Here is a 7,951-nt window from a genome sequence, read left to right as displayed (position 1 = left end):
AAGAAGAAAATTTTAAAACAACTTATAATATTGTAAGATGATCAGCGGCATCGTGTTCCTATTTTATATTTAAAAAAAAATTCCCACGTGAAAGCAGTGCATATATTATATTATGACAGGGAAAACTACCATACATATTATATTAAAAAACATTTCCCACGCGAAAGCAACCATATAGTTGATTACAAGCTACTATGGAATGGGCTTTGATGTGGTTCTTCTCTTCTGGTCTAGCCCAATGAGTTGATAAAGGGAAGGAGGTATCATCAACCATCCATCTTCTTTGATGATGATGTGCCCTTACATGATGATACATCCATGTTGTTACCGATGTCCCCTTTTTTTATTGAACAACACCACATCAATGTTTAACATGATGTGCCTTACATACATGATGATGCATCCATGTTGTGGATGTCCCTTTTTGTTATTGAGCAACTCCACATCAATGTTTAACATGATGTGCCCTTACATACATCATGATGCATCCATGTTTTGAATGTCCATTTTTTTTTATTGAACAACTCTCCACATCAATGTTTAAACTCTCAAAATTTCACTGCTTTTGCTTTTAGCACATCTATGAGATGATTAATGATACTTGTTTTCTTCACAATTCTGTGGTCCCTATTGTTTTGTTCTTTTCTTATTGCTTAACATGATTCTTTCTTCTGTAGGATTAGTGAAAAGGAAATGATCTCATAGCATGTTTAAGCTTACTGAGTACAAAATAAAAAATAAAAAATAATGAACATGTCATCTTCATTTATGAAAGTACAATTGTGTAATTGTAAGAAATTACGTTGAGTTCTTATTATTTTTACATGTGTTATTAATAATTTATTTCCATATATAAATAGGTATAAAGGCCTCCATTTGTTATCAAGTGCGTACTTCATTAGTTGATTAATAATATGGCTTTGCAGTTTCCCCTTTTTTGGCTTCCTTTCAGCAATAAGCAACCACTCTTGAGCCCCTCTTCCTCACCATCATTTCCTGTTCTTCACCAAATAATGATAAATTTTCATCCCATACGCTGCCTCTCTGCTGCTACTGCAACATCTTCTCCTGCTAGAAGAATAAAATTTCATCACATACACTGCCTCTCAACAACTAGTGCAGCATCTTCTTCTCCAGCTGCTCGTAGAACAGCAAATTATAAGCCAACTATTTGGGATGATAGCTACATACAATCGCTGCAAATTGATTTCATGGTAATTGCTTAGTTATCTCCAAGATTGCTTTGAGTAGTTATGAAGAACTTTTTCTATTATATTCACACTTGAGTTGTACGTGTTTGGGACAATTTTTTTACTACTTTTTAAAACAATTTTTTAATGTAAGAAATTCTTGAAAACAACAAAATGAAAGTCGTCAAAAACTGTCCCAAATAAAACCTTGAAGATATTTCAATTAGTATTAACAGATTTTTTTTTAATAGTGTTTATAAAATAATATGCATAAACAAATTTTTATTCAATTTAAGATTTTGTTTATTTGCTTTGGCTAAAAAATAGCTCAATTGACTTATTATCACCATTACAGGCATCTAAACACAAACTTCACTATATAATGTATGTTCTTAAGTTATAATGGCATACAATTGAACTTATATCTTTAATGTTAAAGTAATTATAACAATTATTTTTGAAAATACGTATTTAATCCTATAGGAATAATATTACTTATTTGTTGAATGAGTATAAGATAACATGAGTTGTTGAATAATCACTATATTATGCAGGAGGAAAAGTACATTTATCGAAGGGAGAAATTGATTGAGGAAGTAAGATTTTTGATCAACCAGCAGCATAATCTTACTGAACAACTTGAACTTGTGGATACCTTGTGTCAGCTAGGACTTGGTTATCATTTTGACACAGAGGTCAAGAATTTGTTAAGTTCTATTAGTTCGTCGATGAAAAATATCAACAATTTGATAGAGAATAACAACCTTCATGATTTTGCCTTGCTCTTTAGACTTGTTAGAGAACATGATATCCATAATGCTTCAATACTAAGGTATGTACTAACAAATGTATGCATGCCAATTTTTCATTTAAAGTTTATTAATTCAATGCAAATGTAACCTAAGAGTTTGGTTTAAGTGATAGTTCTTTTGTTCTTTGGATATAATGAAAGTCACATGTTCACATTTATTCTATCATTTTCTTGAAGCTAAAATTTGTAGAGGATTTTATCCTTATTCCCCCCTTATCTATATATTGAAATCGTCTCTCATACTTAAAAATAAATGACCTCGTGCCTTACTTTCAAGAAAAGAAACATTTGTGAAAAGTTTTTGTTCAAAATGATGATAATAATAATAATGTTAATCTGATTAATATATTACCTATATATAAAACTTTTTTTTAGATTATTATAGAAAAAAACACAAGATTTTAAGTTAGTTTTAATTTTATCTTATTTAGATGCTAATGATGATAATAATATTTCATATTTTGTTGTAATTTTTTTCATCTATTAATTAGCTATCCTAATGTCTATTTAGAAATTTGGCTTACATCTAGATATTTTCTCAATATATGACATAAATACTAATAAATAAAACTCTCCTTAAATTTCAAATGTTATATCAATTCTATGTCAAATAAGTAACAAGTATGCCTAAAATGTTCTTTAAATTGGCAGACTTGATGATTTGATAAGCTGTTTTAAAAAGGAGGAAGAAAGTTTCAATCAAAACAATCAATTAGATGTCAAAGGAATGCTAAACTTATATGAGGCTTCCTTCCTTGCCATGGAAGGAGAGGATGAAATGGATGAGGCAGGAAAATTTGCAATGAAGCATTTAAAATACCATGATAGATCCTTATTAAGTCCACAACTTGTTGAACAAATAGAACATGCCTTGGAGCTACCCTTGCATTGGAGAATGTCAAGGTTACATACTAGATGGTTCATTGATGCATATGGGAGACAAAAAAACTTTAATCCCACTTTGCTTGAGTTTGCTAAACTTGATTTCAATATGGTGCAGAGTATCTACAAGACAGAGCTTCAGGAATTGTCCAGGTAGTTTGTGTTTCTCATTTATGTATATGTGTGCAATCTTCTTATAATTATTTTGAGAAATATTGATGCCTTTACATTTGATCCTTAGGTGGTGGAGAAATGTCAATGTTGTTTGTGGTGAGCTTAATTTTGTAAGAGATAGATTGGTGGAGAACTATTTATGGGCCATAGGCTTTACATTTCAGCCTGAACTCTGGAGAATCAGAAAAGCAATAACCAAAATTAATAGTCTCATAACAACAATTGATGATATTTATGATATCTATGGTACCTTGGATGAATTAAGCTATTTACAATTGCTATTGAAGAGTAAGGAAATGCAATAAATCGTTTGATATGCATAAAATAGTTTTAATTAGCTATTATTATAAAAAAATGATAAACAAAATGACCACTAAATGCAATCAAATATATTTACTCAAATAGACCTCAACTAACATATTGTAAAATAAAATTGGAACTCTCAGATGGAATATAGCTGCAACGCAACAACTTCCAGATTACATGAAGAAATGTTTGACAGCACTTTTTAATACAATGGATGATATTGCCTCCTCATTTTCAAAGGAAAAAGAGTTGGACATTCTTCCTTGCCTAAAACGAATGGTAATATAACAATTATTTCAATTAGGATGCCTTTTAAGTTTTTAAAAATGTATTTAAGCTTTTTCTTCATATTCCAATTTTAGACATAAAATTGTGTTATATAAGCTTCAAATTAGTAACTAAAGATTTTCAATTGCTAAGATGATCTATTTAGAATAAGTTTTCTAACCAAAATAAGTTATAATTGTATTATAGTGGACGGATTTATGCAAAGCATATTTCATTGAAGCAATGTGGTATCATAATGGATATACTCCTACATTGGACGAGTACTTGGACAATGCTTGGGTTACCATATCAGGAATTTGTGCACTAACTGCAACATATTGCCTAAGTGATGATTTGACTTTTGAAGCAATTAAAAGCTTGGAGTTCTACCCACCTATTGTTCGTTATTCATGCATGCTTTTTCGACTTTATGATGATTTGGGAACATGCACGGTAAGTGCGTGCGAGCATTTATTTCTTAATAAATTTATAGTATTAAATTTTTTTTATTATATATTGAAAATGGAATGTTACTCATTTTTATTACAGGCAGAAATCCAAAGAGGAGATGTTTCAAAATCAATTCAATGTTATATGAAAGAAAAAAATGTTTCAGAAACAACTGCTCGAGATTATATTAGATGTTTGATAAGAAATTATTGGAAGAAATTGAATAAAGAACATGTTATATCTTCAAAATATGTGGAGTCTTTTAGAAAAGTTTTAGTTGATATACCAAGAACAGCACAATGTTTCTACCAATATGGAGATGGATATGGAGAGCCAGATCTTGAAACTAGGGAGCGAGTCATTTTTATAATAATTAAGCCAATTTCACTTTAAAGGTGATGGCACTTTGAAAAATGGTTATTCCTTTCTGTAAATGTATGCTACGTACAATTTAGGATATTGCTAAATGTGTCATCTTATTAAGTAATGCTTCCTTTATCCCTTAGTGTTAATAAATTTTGTTAATTTTGAGTGTTGTGTATTGTAGATTTATATATGCATGTTGTTTAAAATAAATACTATTTATTTTCTATGTATTGCACATTTAATAAATAAATAGATTCAAATGGCTAATCTTGGTAAGAAAATACATTCTTGAGACAGAACTCACCTTGGTCTGTTGGTTGTGAGCTTAGGCTTCCAACTAATAGGTCTTGGGTTCAAGTCTTTGTGTATGCATTATGTGTATGAGTTTGTCTTTAAATGGCATAAATGTCCCACAAAAAATATTCTTGAGTTATATTTAAAGCACAAAAATAGAAGGGTAGATGACTGTGACCTCAAATAAAATTTAAGCCCAAATACGCATTTTATGGTAAATAAGGACCTCATTCCATATCACTAAGGTTCTGGATTAATGAAGTTTCTCATGAGTTTAACGTTAACTTTATGTGTTCGTGGTTGAAGAAGCTCCAACCTTCACAAATAAGTTAAATTCATATATATTTTTGGAGAATTAAAGAGGTTTTTACAATTTTCATATGGCCTTTGGGGTTATAAATTTGAGATGTGGAGATGAATTTCTTACAAATCATGATTCTTTAACCTATATAATAGGTTATCTATCAGCTAAAGTCATACGCTTCATATCTATAAGTTTGTCACATGTCACCTTTAAGTTTATAAAAGGAGATGATAATTTGGTAGAGAAACGCTTTTTCTCAAACTTCCCCTACACTCAATAATGTACTGAGTTGGAGTGGTTGGAGATATGGCTAATGAGTGATCGGGGGTGTTTTGGTATAACGTCCATAATAAATGTTTGATACTTTTTTATGGAATGAGAAGTAAAAAAGTTTGAGCTCATCTTCTATAGATAATGGTGAGGTGTGAGCAAATTCCAAAAATGAAGAAATATTCACCCTTTAAGTTTTTAGAGGAGAACCATCATAAGAAAGCACTATGAGGAGAGACTTTATGGTGCCCGACTATATAATATGTTCCTTCTTTTCTTTATTGTCTTGAGGTTTGGAAGAGACCCCCAAGACTCTCTTACGCAAAGCACCAGTCTTGGGAAACCCTAAATAAGTCAACTCTTGATACCGCTAACAGTAATTTGTTGTCCATCCTAGAGGTTGTCACAACTCATATGATAGTGACAAAATATAATTTCATCCATCAGTTAGGCAAATTTTTTTAGATTCAAATATTATGAATTTTATTGATTCGGAAAAAAATATGATAACTTTTGCGATGCCCTAAAAATTATTTTTAAATTGATGAGCCCTCAGAGTAGTTAGAGATTTTTTACATGTGTTAGACTTGGGGACTTGTTAGTTTCTTCATAAAAATTATTATGTGCCTAATTACGTAAAACCTCCCTATTTACTATCCCCAAGTACGTATATTATATATGCTATGCACAACTAAAATTTGTTCCTCCGGGAGATTCAGTGCCCGCTGCATGTGCATAAGAGGCTAATTTTATAATGGGCCGGCCTACTGGGCTTGCTTATCAGTCCGTTATTGGGCCAATTAATAATGATATTGTTGCAGTTTTAGATTTTGTCAGTTTTTCACGTACATCATACTGGCCTTCTAGTTCTGTTCAGCTTAAGAGAAGGATGAGATTACATATCCAGTTCCTTCAGCCGATCATAGTTCTTCAAGCTTCAGTGAGTAGTTTGGGAGGAAAATCCTCAAATAATGGGATTAGAAATTGCAATCAAATTTGATGAGCTAATGAGATAAATTTGAGCCGATGTAATATCTTATAATTATTTATTATTTATCTTCTAAGTTCTCCATTTTTAATTATTTTATTATAATAATTACTTTAATCATAATCATATTCTCTCTTTCATTATAATGATCTAGCTCATGGTCTGACTCTAAATCGTAGAATTTAGCCTGATTTCGAACTCATTTAACTATTCAAGCTCAAACTTAAATTCAAATTAAGAGTGATTGGTGCTTAGCTCGACTCATCTACACCCGTACAAGAGAACTTGATAGATTGGGATCTCTATCCAGCGTATTAAAACACTTGGCTCCCAATTTTAAAAAATTGTCGATGCATCAAAGCAACTTAAAGTCTCTCCTCAGAGTTTATAAAAGGAGATGATAATTTGATACCGAATCACATTTCTCAGTCATGTATTGATCTGGAGAGATTGTGCTCTGATCCTGAAATGTAATGCTCCAGCAAGAAGTTTTTTCATTGACAGGGTGATAGTCTACAATGAATTTAGGAATTCATGATTCATATTCTTGTTTAAATTCTAAAGAGTAAATGCAGGTAGTCTCTCCTAGCAAGTGTGATTACTCACTTCTTGTCTATGCTGAAAATAAAAAAAAATATATTGCTAGAGAGTTGGTTGTCCTGCAACTAGATTTTTTTTTTCCCTTTAAATTTTTTCTTCTTAAAGTTGTACATTTCACCCTTTAACTTTATTTTCGTTTCTACAAAGGCCTCATTTGGTTGGTTGAAGTTAGAAATCTTAATGAAGTGGATGTAATTAAACATCAATTGATTTCAAATTTCAAGATCAATAACCATGAAAATTCACTAACAAAGATATAAAGCCCGCGAAGAGTCCGATCCTCTGCCAGCAACTAACAGTCGACAAGGTTCAACAAATAAAATAAAAATTGCACAATAATGTCCTGATGATGGCCGTGTTGATAAAAAATCTCAATCGGAGGAGTTCACTAGAAAGAAAATGCCACCCAAATGCCTAATAAATTAAAAACTCTAAAATATCAAACCCAAAATATTTAAAATTGAAATTAACCACCAAAACACTTGAAAAGAAAACTCATTCACTCTCTATAACAATTTATCGAGGAGGACAAATTTAAATATCACTTCAGCTTATAAAGAGCTAATCTCTGGTCGAGAATATCACTAGAATTCATTCTCAAACAGTCGCTTCCAACAAGGATGTAACACATAACCTCTAACTGACAGTTTTGTAGCTAGCCAAATGACACTGCAAAAAAATGGTTATGATTGGGGCCCTTTGAACTGGGTGATTTGCCGCCAATTGGCACCACTAAATTATGGTCATGACCAGAGCCCATATGCTCCCCAATGACACTAATTCCTTGAGATATAAATCAATAAGATATGATCGATAGGGCATAAAGTCCTCTATTAGTTAAGGTGTACTCAAAAGTTTCCCCTTAGGTAAACATCCAGACCAGGTCTACAAGGTATAATTAGACGATGCAACCCATAGTTGCCGACAAGGATCCTTCTGTCAGGTTGGGTCGACTACCTCCTTGGACGAAATAGACTAGGGACCACGATGGCTCGGTTTGACGAAACCATGGGATCTTGATCGGGCTCATCATCATCATCCCGCCCCCC

General features: G+C 31.9%; 1 pseudogene; it reads left to right on the top strand.

Moving 5' to 3' along the window:
- The first annotated feature begins 903 nt into the window (after positions 1 to 903).
- Positions 904 to 4,473, top strand: LOC110108017 (annotated as a pseudogene).
- Positions 4,474 to 7,951: the final 3,478 nt, after the last annotated feature.

The sequence above is a fragment of the Dendrobium catenatum genome, unplaced genomic scaffold (genome assembly GCF_001605985.2).
Source record: "Dendrobium catenatum unplaced genomic scaffold, ASM160598v2 fragScaff_scaffold_1347, whole genome shotgun sequence".
Classification (NCBI taxonomy): domain Eukaryota; kingdom Viridiplantae; phylum Streptophyta; class Magnoliopsida; order Asparagales; family Orchidaceae; genus Dendrobium; species Dendrobium catenatum.
The sequence above is the reverse complement of the archived record's forward strand: the minus strand, read 5'-3'. Positions and strand labels throughout refer to the sequence as shown.